Below are 15,268 nucleotides of genomic sequence, written 5' to 3' on the forward strand. Positions count from 1 at the left end.
CTCTGAACAATCATATTTAGAGTTCAACACAGTTTGTTAAATCAATTTAGTTAGTTGCAGTGTAATTCTTAGACCAGCATTATCAGCATCCTCTGTGCAGATTTTCAAGCCTTGCCCTAGAACTGCTAGGTATGTCTCTGCAGCTTAAAAACATTCCCTGGTGATTTCTCTGCACATTGAAGCTTGAAAAAAAAAAAAAAAATTTAAGTGATTGAAACAGAATCAAATGCAGGGGAATTGACTCAAGTCCATCCTCTCAACTGCTCCACTGTTTTGCCTGTAGCAATAGTTGTAGTGCAGAGGTTAGCAATGATCTGTTAGAAAAAATATAATCCATAAATCAAAGAGGGGTGACTCCTTTTCTAATCTTAATCTTTCATATTTTCATTATAATATATATGGCTTCTTCTGGGAGAAAGAGGTCAAGTCACAACCAGCATGCTGGGAATTCCATAGCAGATTCCTTCACGTAAACGACCATGGAAAAAAATACTGAGAATACTGCTCTAGAGTGTATGTAAGTCTGACCTCAAATCCCCCCAGTGTTAAGTTACATTGATACCAATTGCCTTATTAATATGAATCACTTCTGCTGTATTTGTCAGTAAACTGATCTGAGTTAGAAAAAGTCATAGGGGTAGGATTCTGAGGTCCTGCCAATATTTCCTTCCTGCTGATGCCCTGAGGCAGTGAAAACCAGCAGCAATAACTACAACCACAGTAAAAATTCTGGCCACATGGAAAAAAATATCTGCAGCAGTTAATTACCTCTGAATCCTGGGAAAACAGAACCTAAATATTCTCTTAGGTCAGACTCATTGTCATTACTAAAGAGTGTCATGGAAAGCTGAATACCTGCTATACCAAAAATACCTATCTTAAAAAAAAAAAAAGCTACCAGGAGGAATGCCTTAGGTAGATTTCATGGTAGTGACCTCAACCACCTTTGCCACAGTGGATGAATCCAGAGTCAGATTGTTGCCCAAGAGACAGGCAATTGCCTATAAGCTGCCTGCTGGCCCAACATGAATATTCTGCCCAATAACAATGGCACATGCTTGATAGTGACAAAAGTAACTGTGGTTTTAGTCACAGTGGCGGACCCCAATAAAACATGCTTCTTAGTATTCATAGTCTTGTGCAATCCCTTTCACTTGAATTTACGCGGAGCCTGTTGACTTGCTTTAATCAATACAATGCAGCAGATGGTACTCTCTGGAAATTGGGATGCAGGGCTAATCAGCCTGTACCTTCTTTGGGTGCACAAAGACTAAGATTTGGATAATTTCCTACCATCTTCACGACATAGCAGCCTCAATAAATGTTTTCTGAATTAACACAGATATCAAACTTTCAAACTTCCAACCTGCAAGGAGAGGCCTGAAGTGAAGAGTAGAAGCTCCATTTAACAAACGTGGGACTGGCTGAGTTCAAGACCATTCAAATCTGGCACATTTGGCCTCAGAAATTCTGACATAGTTAAAGGGACTAAAAACAAATTCTCAAGCAACAAGTAGTCTGCTTTTAAGCTTTCTCTCAACCAGACTAGGAGCTGAGGAAAAGGGGTAGGAAACTGAATTCATAAGAAAGGGAGAAACAGTTTAAGTTACCCAGAACACCACAATTCCTCCTTCAGAACATGATGAATGAAGCCATCAAAGCAACCATGGTTTTCTTTCAAAACTATTCATGAGCTTGGGCTCCATTGAACATTATCACTGTTATTATTCATACATCTTTCATCTCTTACAATAAACTACAGTTTCTGAGTGAAAATATCAATACATGTTAGTTTCTCAGGGGGAGAAAATAACTTAGAAATTCAGCCTGAGGGAGAAGGCAATGTTCCCATACTGGTGTCCTCATGCCTCTCTCCCAAGCCTTCATCAAATATGCCCATTCTTTATTTTCCCCTGTCCTTCCCCCACCCCCCTACCCACCTCTGCTAAAAGGGATGATTATATTAAAGAGTAAAACAATAAGCTTCTCAATTCATTTCTACGTGATGCAGCGCACAAAGTAAAGCATAACTTTGGCCACTGTGCATCTGCAACCCCTAAAAAAGAAGAGAGAGGTTATTTCCCATAACAGACAAATATGTTTTGAGGAATTCAGTTCAACAGATTCAGCTGATTGTTAAAATGGGGAGTAGGGGTGGGATTTGTGCTCTCTATATGTTTCTTTTAATTGGAGAGTTTAATTTGCCAGCCACTTTGGAATGCATGCCAGGACCTGACAGAAATCAAATAGCCTTTGCCCAACTAACTGGGCTAAATTCCCCTCCAAAGCAACTACCTTGACTTATGGTAGCTCCCAGTGTGCTCAAAAGAATCAACCTCTACTTCCTACACTTTCCAAGAAATTTTTTGAGCAATGAGTTGTCCATACAAAGGAAATCCATCTGTCAATAATGCCATGAAAGACTTAAATAAGCTTCATTATTATAATGTGGAGATTTAATATCTAAGGCAATTATTCTCATCCACCTTGGATTCCTATATTTAGCCAGCACCAGTCTGGGGAGACAACAGGTATCCCTTGGACCCCAGCTTATCTGATAGAACAACATAACCTTTAGGTCTGATAACCATGCCAAATATTGAATACTTAAAAGCAAATGTTATTCTAATTAACTGCATTCACAAATGACAGCAGTTTCTTTTTCCAAAGCTAGGTTGGAAACTTCCCCTCAAGATTCAAATCAGAAGCAGAGCAAAATAGTAATAATAATAATAGCATATGAACATAAAGCCAAGTTTGCATTAGATAACAGGAAGCTATCCATGACCTTCAAAGGTTAGTGGGTATTGTAGCCTCATCTATTTTGCAGTGCATGATAAGAATGTGGTCAATAGGGAATAGTATACCTATACAGCCAACAATCGCCTCGAAGCTAGCTGGGCACTTTCACAGATAGGATTATGAGACAGTGGGAACAGAAAAATGGCCAATTTAACTCACCTACTATAAGTAAACTTCCATTTTTCCTCAAATGGCTCTGAGGACCTCAATGCTATGGTGAGTTCACCATAGATATTCTACTTATTTTCTCTTTATTATTAGGCTTATTACACAAGAGATATGTGCTTATTGTAAATAAATTAGAAAATACTGAACAAAAAGAAACATAATTAAGTTATACACAAAAAAAATTGTACTAGTCCCAATCAAATATATATATGTATATATACTTATACATATATATCCTGATTTTTTTCTGATGAATATGAATATAATATGTAAATAATAACTAGATTTATATGAAATACTCAGGCAACCTTTTCAAAGTTAATATATTTTATTTCCATATGATTGAATACATGTCTACACCATCATTTTAATAGTCATTTTAATAAGGTACCATTATAAAGATGAGTTATAATTGTGTTTAATTACCCTGCTATTATCAGACCTTTCTGTTGTTTCTAGTGGGTATGTGCAGAAATGTTACTAATGTCTTCCACAAACTTTCCAGACTTCATACTTCCAAATGATTACTGGACATTTCAACATCAGCACTTCAAGAAGCTGTTCATTTATATCATCAGTTCTTTCACTGAACAACTTTTGACATTGTCTTTCAGCGTTGCCTCCAGCATCTACAATATGTGAATCGAATGTTCACACCTTTCCACTAGTTGGTATGCTGGCAGTGAAACCCTGAAAATGTGGTGGGGCAGCCCAAAGTATCCACATCAATCTTGAAACATCTATAAAGTCTTGCTTTACTTTAAACACAAAAGTGAAATTTTAAATTATTTTTCTCTCATATCCATGTCAATTTTAATGTTATGTTTACTCAATAACCACATATATAGTTAGTGCTCTGTGTTTAAACTGATGCATCATGAATAGCCTGGCACACTGCTATGATTCCTGGGGTTACCTGGCAACAAGTGTTCATTCTGGTCATGACTGGACTTGTAAAAACAATCTCAAGGCCCAATCAGCCAACTCTGAGTGAGAAGGGTAATCAATGCGGGGAATTTAATCTTGGTTCAATGTCATCAGTACCTTCCACTGATTTGTGATCCAGCCTCACACTTTCATATATCTTATCGCATTTATCTACATAGCATCTTTGTGAAGCATCCAGGCAAGAAGAATTATTCCCATCATTCTGCATTATCTAAAATGTGGGAGTGCCACTTATTTTCTGCAACTTTAATTGAAAACGGGCTTTGCGAACTTCTAGCCCCACTTCTGATGTTAAACTCTTTGCCATTATGTGCCTATAAAATCTTCTTCTCACTTGGATCTCTTAACACCTGGCTACAATGCACTTTACCTGTCCATACCTCCACCTACCAGTACCCAATAGGTCATTCTCACATGCTCAATACACACATAGGAATCTTGTCTTCATATCACGTCACCCAACCCCCATTTTTACCTTTAACCTCCTTTACCACAATAATCATCACCTTTAATCTTCATGAGCAACTCTTTCCTAGGGCCACATCCTGGACCAGCTGCAATGTCCTTAAATTGTGTAGTCTGACCACAACGTTCCATCCTTCTTTCTCAACAATTTCTCCATTTATACCAAATACAATTTTATCTCTTGAATTCCACAGTTTTCTCTTGGTCTCTCTGCTCTCACCCCCTTTTCACTTTGCATCCCTCCTTTATGAAACTGAACTTGATGATCCATCTTCATCTCAACTCTGATGAACAGCATCCTCGACTCCTTTGATTTTTGATCTAGTCTCAGCTGTGCTACAAACTCAGCATTTGATTTCCTATGGAAATTTCAAGCTGAATATTTCCAAATGAATTCCTTACAGACCCACATTTTTCCCCCTTATTCTGTTCCTCTGTTTTAGTAAATGGCCCTACCACCTACCCAGTGACTCAAGCCATAAATCTGAAAGTTTTTCTTGATACTTAAGCCATTCTCATGTCTTGCACAGTATGTCTTCAAACTATCTCTTCAATCTAATTCTCTGTTTACACTGCCAGAGCTGCAGTCTTGGTACAGGTCTTTATTATCTCTACAAATGACAAAGGCTCCTAACTTGCTTCCCAGGCTCTAGCCCCACCTTCCCCAATCCATCCCCTGTGTTATGCTGATGAATGAAATATGGTGCCTCTTTCTTTTCCACTCTCCCTTCCAAAAAGAGCAAACCATGCAGAATTCTACAAAATACCATGTTATTCTTTCTTTTGACGTTTGTTTCAAAAGGGTTCGGAGGTAACTAACTTATAGAGAAATATACAAGAGGATCTAAAAAAAAAACCATCTCTCTCAGGTGAAGAGAGGGATGGTAAGAAAAAAAGATTAAATCAGAGGTAAAGATTCATGCCATTAAAACAAGTACAGTTGTTTGTACATGTGCAGACCCATATTTGTATCTGCACTTCCTCTAAGCAAAGATAAAGAAGAAAACCTAATAAGGTATAAGCGTCATTATTTCTACAAGACAAAAACAAATTCGTTGCTGGTTCTGACACCTGGGAAAAGTGTCTTTCATGGGAAGACCAGCCTGATTCTCAGGCCTCCATGTGAAAAATTCTACTTGCCCTTCAACACTCTGGTCCAATCTTTCCTTACTGTGTAGTCTTCCTTGATTGTACTCCCACCTTCTCCCTCCAGTTAATAATTCAGCCTTTCTCACCAGCTCAGGATTTTGGACTTGTCCTCTGTCTGTACTAATTATGTGTACTGAAAGTTCTTGCTTCTGCCCTTCACTGTAGTCTTATTAGGGGAACAGACTCTGCCAAATTCATCTTTGTATCCCCATCAATAATGAGACTAGTGAAAACACGTCTTAATGCTTTATAGCTGTAATTGAAAGGAAAAAGATTTGCACCTTTTAGTATTTCTTTGTAACCCAAATAGGATGGAGGCCAAGACTGACTGTTGGGGAGTTAATTCTAATAATTTACAACATACTTTAGTGTTTCCCCGCCAATCTGTGAGGTTCAACAGAATTCAGCTTTCTGTAATACCACACATACAATCAAAAAGACAATACTCAGTAGGTTTATGGTCAAAGGAGAGAAGAGAGAAATAGGGCCAGCCAACCCTCCTTCCAATAACCCACCCAAGCCCAGCCCCACGTGGAGACCCAAGGGTCTAGTAGGCTGGACATGGCCCAAGGCAGACCTGATGGTAATGGCTCCTTCTCTCTCATGTCAACGGTGCTGGACAAGTAGGGCTGCGTCTCTGAGTAACCCCCTAATGCAATGGCTGTAATACTGAAATAGCTTTAGTCTGTAAGCACAACTCAGACCTACTAGTACCCTTGTTCCACTCTTGTCCATCAGAGCAGAGAAAGCTTTCTCTGAGTTTATCTGCCCAAGATAGTAATAGTAGAAGATGAATCATCTCTTATTAGATTATTCCTGCCTAAGTCCTTGGCATAAGCAGGGATGGGTAGCAGACATTATCTCCCTGATATGCCTAGTTCTCCTCCCCTCCCCTAATGGATTATACTTCTCCAATCCTCTGTGAAGTAAGTAGAGCCATGTAACTAGCTCTAACCAATGGGTTTGATTATAATCCAGTTCTTCACATATTTTTCTCTGGTGACAGGAACCATGTAAGCATGTGTTGAAATAAAGCTGCCACGAAATGAAAGTATCCTGAAACACTGAGCTGTTGCATAGAATGTGGTTGCTTTGGGATTCACCAAACCCTTCAGAGGGTTTTTTTGAAGAGCAAGAAATAAACATTTGTTACATTAAACTACAGAGATTTTTATGTTGCTTGTTATTGTAGTATTGCCTAACCTAGCCTGACTTACACAGAGGCTTTAACCCACCACCACGGACTCAATCACTTTAACTTATTTAGAGAAAGAAGCTTAATAATCAGAACAGTTTTCTGGTTGGGGTCTCCTGAAAGATACAAAATTATCATTTCACTCAACAAGTATTCTGAACTAAAAAGAGATTCACTCTCTAAACTTGGGTCTTTTGCTCTATTTTCAAGGAAAGAAATAAGATCAACATGAAAAAATTCTCAAAGTAAGGTTAAAAACTGCTTCGCGTTCTTTAATCTTCCAATTTTCAGAATGACACATACTGATTCATGAGATCATAAGAAAGACTGGAACCAGGTGTTCAGAGTCTTACTAAAAAGTGTGTTTTTTAATATGCTCATTTATTTGGAAAGACATGTGATTCTGGAATAAAGGTGGCAAATGATTTTTAAGTGGCAAAATAAAGAAATAATTCTGCCCAAAAGACACAAGCATTCATATGTTCATTGCTGCACTATTCACAATAGCAACAACATGCAATCGATCCAGGTACCCATCAGTGGTAGACTGGATAAAGAAAATATAGAACATTGGTCTGGACATGGTGGCTCGCACCTGTAATCTCAGTACTTTGGGAGGCTGAGGCAGGAGGATTGCTTGAGCCCAGGAGTTTGAGAGCAGCCTAAGCAACATGACAAAACCCTGTCTCTACCAAAAATGCAAAAATTACCTAGGCACAGTAGTGCATGCCTGTGGCCTCAGCCACTCAGGAGGCTGAGGTGAGAGGATTGTTTGAGCTCAGGAGTTCAAGGTTGCAGTAACCTGAGAAAATAGGGAAAATATATGCTATAGAATATTATGCAGCCATAAAAAGGATGAAATCATGTCCTTTGCAGCAATACGGGTGGAGCTGGAGGCCAAAATCCTAAGACAATTAACACAGGAACAGAAAACCAAACACCTCATATTCTTACCTATAAGTGGAAGCTAAACATTGAGCACACATGGACATAAATATGGAAAATACAGACACTGTGAACTACTAGCAGGTAGAGTGGGGGTTAAAAAAAAAAGCTACCTATTGGGTACTATGCTTACTACTTGCGTAATGGGATCTAGACTCTAAACCTCAGCATCATGTAATATTTCCATGTAACAAATCAGGACATGTACCTCCTGTACCTAAAATAAAAGTTGAAATTAAAAAATAAATCAACATTGTTTTACAATGGACCTAACAGGGAAACAAATCCTGAAAGCAGGCTGGAAAAAATGAACAACAGTTTTTTTAACATAATGGGATGGTATGGATGACCAGCCTCTCATTCATGTAATCATGAATAGCTTGGTCAAGGAGACAGTGTTTAAGAGGATTGTTTTTGCCAGATGGAGTAGTCAGATGGTAACAAATACCTCAGGTATAGAAATGTTCTACATGGAAGAGCTTGTGGCCTTTTAATGCAGTCAATAAACTCCCAGCATGTGGCAGATTCTATACAAAATATGCAAAGTGTCAAAAGAAGCTGGATGGCAGAATTTGTATTTAATTGCCTCTCTCACTTTTTACTTCCCAAGACCCACTTCAAACAGAGGTGTTCACTCCTTTCACATTGCCTGCCCAGCATGGCTATTCATCAGTGAGGGTATACTGAATATAATAAAATTAAAAGTAAAAAAGGAAAGAAAAAAAAGAAATACATCTTTTAAGAAGGTCCTAAAAAAGGGAGACTCTCTTCAAAAATTAAAATAATTACACTTTCAACTGAAGAGGTCCTTACCGCTGAACCCAGCTCTCAAGCCCCTATGGTTTTGATTACTTAAGACTCTCACAGTAATGTATTGGCTCTCACAAACAGACACTTATGCAGGGTAACAACTTACGTCATGGGGTTAGAAATCTGGATGTTATTTGTAATGCCCGTGCATGGGTAATTCAACTCTTGCCTGAAATAGGTTTCCATAGGCTAGCAAACCAATGTGGCTATGTTTTACGGCCTTAGACTTAAGACATTTCCCTGAGTTCAGGTAAGTATATCTAAACTGAAAAATCTGGAGTCACGATACTTAACTGCTCATAATAATTGCTAAGATATACTGAACCTTCCTTTATGCCAGGCACAATTCTAAGTACTTTACATGTATTGAATCATTTACTCTTTCACAAAGCTCTATGAAAAACCTGTTTTACAGATGAAACACCTGAGGTACAGATGGAGTGAATTTTCCCAGAGCACACAGTTAGTGAATGGCAGAAGTGGGACTCAGCTGCTGTCAGACTGGCTCCAGAACTTCCTGTAGGTTCTAATGAGATACTATTTCTCATGGGTTGTGTGTCTCTATAAGTTTGTGTGAGGTTCCACGAATAAATTACCCATTTACAGATGATGAAACTGAGAGCTCGAGAAAAAGATTTAGAATGTGTTGAAAGCTAGAAAAAGAGCAAGAACATATACCAGGCTCATTAAATTCTAAAGACCATAAACTCATGAATTAATTTACTTCTTTCCATGCTATAGTGCTGCTTTTTAAGATAGATAGACTATAAATGACTCTTAACAATAAACATTTTTAAGTAATCAAACACTATTTAGGAATTTAAATAGAAATGATGCAAAATGGAAGAGAAGCAAACAGATACACATTTAAAGAAAGATTTAGTGAGACACAGTGTTGATTCTAATGCGTTTCTTCATGATATTAGACTAGGGTCATGACATCTTCTGTGTTCTACTGAGAACAATCACACCACTCACTGCTCCCTGCTATTTTCTTTCCAACCTGGGGAGTCAACGCGGCAGCTGATCACTCGATAACCAGATGAACACCAATGGCTGAGAAGTCTTCACAGAGTGTTGCCTTTTCATGAGTTTTACCCCTTTCTGAGGGTAACTGAATGTGTAATGACAGTATATAAAAGTACTTTACAGAATACAGAGGGCAAGGAAATGTAATGTATTGCTCTCAAATTTGCCTTGAGAATGATGAGCACAGATAGTCTGCTATGTAACATGTACATTACCTCAGATCTTCATTTTCCCTGATGAGATATCAAAAGTCAATGATGACTCCAGGATTTCCATGTTTTACTTTCAAATTATGTCAGCTGCAATCCACAATGCCATTTTCTGAAATCTGTAGATTTCAGAAATCTACTAACACGCCTTTGTCTGTCTCCTGTAAAAGCATTACATCACATGCTCTGCCCCACTGATGTTGGACTTAATCTGTAACTTGTGTTTTGCTGGTTTGTGTTTTCTGTTTTGTTTTTTTTTTCTTATAGAGACAGGACCTCACTCTTTCATTCAGGCTGGAGTGCAGTGGCATCATTATAGTTCATTGCAGCCTTGAACTCTTGGGCTCAAGTTATCTTTCTCTCTCAGCCTCCCAAGTAGCTGGAACTACAGGCATGCACCACCATGTCCAACTATTTTTTTTTCTTTCTTTTTTTAAGAGATGGGTTTCACTATGTTGCCAGGCTGGTCTTGAACTCCTGGGCTCAAATGACCCTCCTGCCTTCGTCTTCCAAAGTGTTGGTATTAGAGTCATAAGCCACCCCACCAGGCCAACACTGTAGCTTATTTTGGCAGATGTGCCAAATCTGGCAAGAAGAAGCTGTAAATTTTATTATGTGCTTATGCTTCTATGCCTTCTGTCATGAGAAGGACATATGCTAGAGACGGATCCTTGAGCTTGCATCCTGGAATGAGGAGCAGGTCTAAGCTCATAGCCAGGAGAAGAAGCACAGCAGGTAACCCAAAGCCATCAAAATGTAAAGTAGCAAGAAAAACATATGTGGTGTTGTAAGCCATTGAGATTTTGAGGTTGTTATGCAGCATCACATAGTAAAAGTTGATTAATATACTTTCAATGACTTCCCATTTCTCCTGAGTTTCTTAATCCAGTCAGTCCCCTCATTATCAGATCTCTTTTTCTCCAGCTCCCATCACTCTGCTCTACTCTTCATGTGCTACCATTTCTGAGATGTGTATGCTGCCTGACCTGTCTGTTCCTTTGCTTCTGATGCCTTCTGCATCTGTAACATTGCCCATACATATAGTCATCTGAATGAGTCTTTGTGCAAACCTCCTTAGGAATCATCCACCAACTCCTCATAAGCAGGTTGAGATGCTCCACCTTACACTTCCATTAATACTAAATATTATCTTTAACATTTAATATTTATCAATTGCCTTAAATTATCTAATAGTATTTAATAAATATTCAGTATTATTCACACTAAGCACTAGGGCAATAATAAACAAGACATTATCATTACTTTCTTTATTATGTGTACAGTCTAACCAATAATCATCAAGCCTCTCCATTGTGTAAAATCACATTTTTATGTCTAACTCATACACTAAGCAGCTAACTTCTTGGGACCAGGGACTATGTATAGCACCCCAGAGTGGCTTAATTGCTACTACATGCTAAGCCCCAAATTCTGTGTATTGAATAAAGGAGTAAATAAGCATACAAATATGTACATAAGTAAATAAGTAAGCAAATAAAATAAACAAATTCTGCTATACATGTCTTGAAGTTTTGGATAACGTCATGAGACATCAATAGGTGCCTTCATGTGAAAACCCAGGAAATCAGGTTATATACATGCTCTTGTTTTTCAAATGCAAACTTAAAAAAAAAAGTCTTGAACAGCAAGCTAGTTTATCACCAAAGCTACTTTAACAGAAAAAAATAAAACAAGGAGAAACTTACCTTGATTCTTTCAGACCAAGTGCAGCAGATTTACACATATAGATAATTTTGGTTATTTTTATTTCACAATGCTGTAATATCTTAGTGCTAAAGCTTTCTTTAACAGTTGAAAAGTGACCATCTTCAATCAATTTTCAATGATATTTTTGATTTTATTGCCCAATGTGTCTTCTCCACTGGATTTACCAATATCTTATGGTTTATTTATTACTAAGAGAATATATAATTCCATTTCGTTTTCCCCAGCTTTTCAACTGAAACTACAGGAATAATTATTTCAGAACCCTTTGGGCTATAATAAACATTAAAGGATTGGAACACTAGCTCAAATGTCTATGCTATTTTGGCAGCTGGGCTTTTGTTTTTGTCACTGATTGATGTTAGTGACTTTCACTAGGGTTTTCTTGAAAATTTATTCTAAAGAAAAATTCAAGCTTTTTTTTTTAAAAAAAAAAATCTATAGTATGACAATTTGACATTTATAATCTAGATTATAAATTTTCTTGAAAATTTATTCTAAAGAAAAAGTTAAGATTTTTTTACAAAAAGAATCTACTATAGTATGACATTTTGACATTTATAATCTAGGTTGTATGACCACTTTTTTCCTATAATGGATATTGCTGATATTTGATAATCTTCATTTGGAGAGTAAGGGCACAAATAAAATAATCATCTTCTTTGCATCAACAGTTTATATTATTGTAAAAGTTGAATGCTTCCAAAGATATTCAATGTGATAGCAACATAATTTTAATGTAATCAATTACATGTGCGTGCACGCACACACACACACACACACACAGACTTTGATTTTCCAATTGCTTGCTGGAGACAGAAAGGGTTAGAACAGCACCTTGTCTCATGTCAAACAGAAAATATCATGCTAAGCTTGATCTGTTGTTCAAAGAATAGAAATATGCTTCACAAGGATGTACCATGAGCTCAAGAGCAGGATTCACTTTTTACAGATACATGAGTTAATATTTAAAGTGCCCTTGCCCTAAGATTTTACAGAATTGAAATCTAAACAATTAGGTTAAAGAATTATAATAAATATGTTAATTGCCAATTATATGTTTAACAAATTACATAATGAAACCACATTTTCCAAAACAAATGCTTTTTTAAAAACTATTCTTGGTATAGCCAATTGTCTAAATACATACACGCGTGCACGCACACACACACACACACACACACACACACACACGGAATTTAAAAAGATGCTACTGTACAACAAAAAAAGAGGCTGGGAGAAGACTTTCAGCCTCTGTTCAATTGTAGCTGAAAGGGATCAAGAATTTGGACATGGACCAACAATGGAAAAGTGCTAACCAGCATAACAACACGGACATGTCTCTGGTTTAATTGCCTGTCCTGAAAGATACAGGTGATAAAACAGCGTCTATAGGAACTCTAAGAGGACCCATATTTAAGGTTCCGGGAACTGTGGAAAGCACAGGTAGAAAGCAAGGTGAGACGGCCTCTGATAACATGGAGATTGGCTAAAATTCTATACCTCAAATCTTTAGGCCCCAGTGATACCACCTCAATACTACCAAACTAGACAACTATTGATCCCCTATACACACTGTCCACATCTTTGTAAATTGTCTGTTTGTTAAACTCCTCAAATTATCCCATTTGATCATGCTATCTGTGTGGACTGATATTATAATTGGTACTAAGAGTGGGTCAATGATCAAATCTTCAAAGTAGGGTTCTGGGATTTAGTTATTCATATGTGCAAGATATGCATATTCCTTTTTTCTGCAGGAAATAGAAAATAGATACGCCATGCATCTGGCTCGTTATGGTCCTAGAGAACAAACATAGGGAAAAAGAGAAATTAAAGGCTACGAACCTGTGGTGAAGGCTTTTTGGTAGCTATGAAGGAGACTCTCATCTCTATTGGTAAAAGGGCAGATATGATTAATCAATTACAGAGTTCATAAAGATGAAATGGACTGCTAGTCTATTAAAGTACTGCTTGACATATATAGATGGAAATAATTTTGGTTGTCTGAGAAGAATCTAGCTCATGTTACCATGACAGAGATTTGGCCTCTTATCAATTTTCAGAACTAAACTAGTTCACAGACTCTTAGCCCCTTCACTGAGAAAGAATCTTGCAGCCTGACAAAACATGTATATTGTAACTCTTTCCCTAAACTTTTCCAGAAGGGACTTCCATGTAACCATTTACCAGACTGACTGTGCTCTAGAAAAATGACAATAGCCTGACATTTTAGGGGTTATCAGATATTGACACTGAATTTATGCTAATCTTTGAAGACCCTAAATGCCAATGTGATCCACCAGTCAGAAAGGGCATAGAGAAATCGGGTGACAGATGGAAACTTGGCCCAAGCTCATCTAATGGCAGGTCCAAAGTTACCACAGATACATTATAATATTATGTCTCTATTCCCAGGAGAGGAAATATATTTAGTTTAATGGGCAGCATCCACATTGGATCCCTGCCCCACGGAGTAAGGACTATTATGTTTATCAGATGTAAGCTAATGAACCCTCCACTCTTTGGGGATTTGCAGAGATTGTGGAGTCCTGAAAAGATAAGTAAGCAACAACAAAGGGACCCCAGGTATGGGAGTGCTCCATATAGGGAAGAACTGTTCTGAGAAATAACTGGCAGACACAACAACCCTGTTCTGCACTCAGCCTCCTCCAGCACAACCCTGTAAAACTTTCCTTCAGCCTCTGCCTGTTTGCAGACAGGCTTCTCTGCTGTGCTGCTCATTGCAACCTTGCAACATATTTTTACATTGTCTCTAGCAAATCTGCCTTTCTTTATCTACAACTGTCTTGGTGAATTCCTTTACTGCCTGTGCCACCAGCACAGGCTTGTTGCTACCCAAGACAGAGATTATTGCCACCATCAAAAACCTGGGTTATATGGACTGATGATTCATACAAAAACCCAAGAAATAGACATGTAACATTATCTCTCCTTTGTCTTGCCATATTCTCAATATTTTATATTGTATATTCATTAATGATGAGAGGTAGGCACCTACATATTTGTTTTATGTTTCTCTATATAGTACTTTTAAAATAACCTGCACCTTTAATTCCTTCATACTCTTAAAATAGCAAAACAATGTAATTTTACGAGAAACATAATAATTTGCATATTAGCTGGTCTTTAGTTATGAGAAAAACAAAAGTATAAAAAATTAAATCACAGTGCACTACTCAGCTCAGCAATACTAGTCAACAATATACAATAATGACTATTGCCTTCATGCCAGATATATGTTAGTATATAGTGGAATACTATGGAGAGGAAATGAGATGGTGGAAAGACAGCTGTGTTTAAGATGGGGAGAAAGAGGCACAGAGAGATTAATTGTCCAAGAGTATGTAGCTGAACACAATTTAGAGCCACAGTGCAATCCAGGCAGTTTGCTCTTGCCTATTACTGCATAAACAAAGGAGAAACCGTGTGCAAATGCATGAAACGTTGCTTCTTCAACACATCCCTCAGGAAACCTGGAAACAGGTCAGATTTCAGATTTTATGCAGATGGCTGCCACTTTTCAAAGCTAAATGACTAAGTCTATAATCTTGGAACATCACTTTGAGCTCTCGGTGGGTTATTTTGGGAATAATAGGTAAAAATTACTATTACAAATTATACTCCAACATTGCAATTATTCCAGGAGTTCTCTTTGACGTATTTTGTTTTGATTTTTGGCTCCTCATTTTAATTTCCATTTTTACCTTCTTTTTCCAATGAACTAATTCTCTTCAGCAATTCTTGCTTATATTCCTTGAAATTCTAGAGACATTTTCTAACTGAAAGATTTGATTTGCTT

Source organism: Aotus nancymaae, unplaced genomic scaffold (genome assembly GCF_030222135.1).
Source record: "Aotus nancymaae isolate 86718 unplaced genomic scaffold, 86718_ANA_hifiasm-v0.15.2.pri h1tg000019l, whole genome shotgun sequence".
Taxonomy (NCBI): Eukaryota; Metazoa; Chordata; class Mammalia; order Primates; family Aotidae; genus Aotus; species Aotus nancymaae.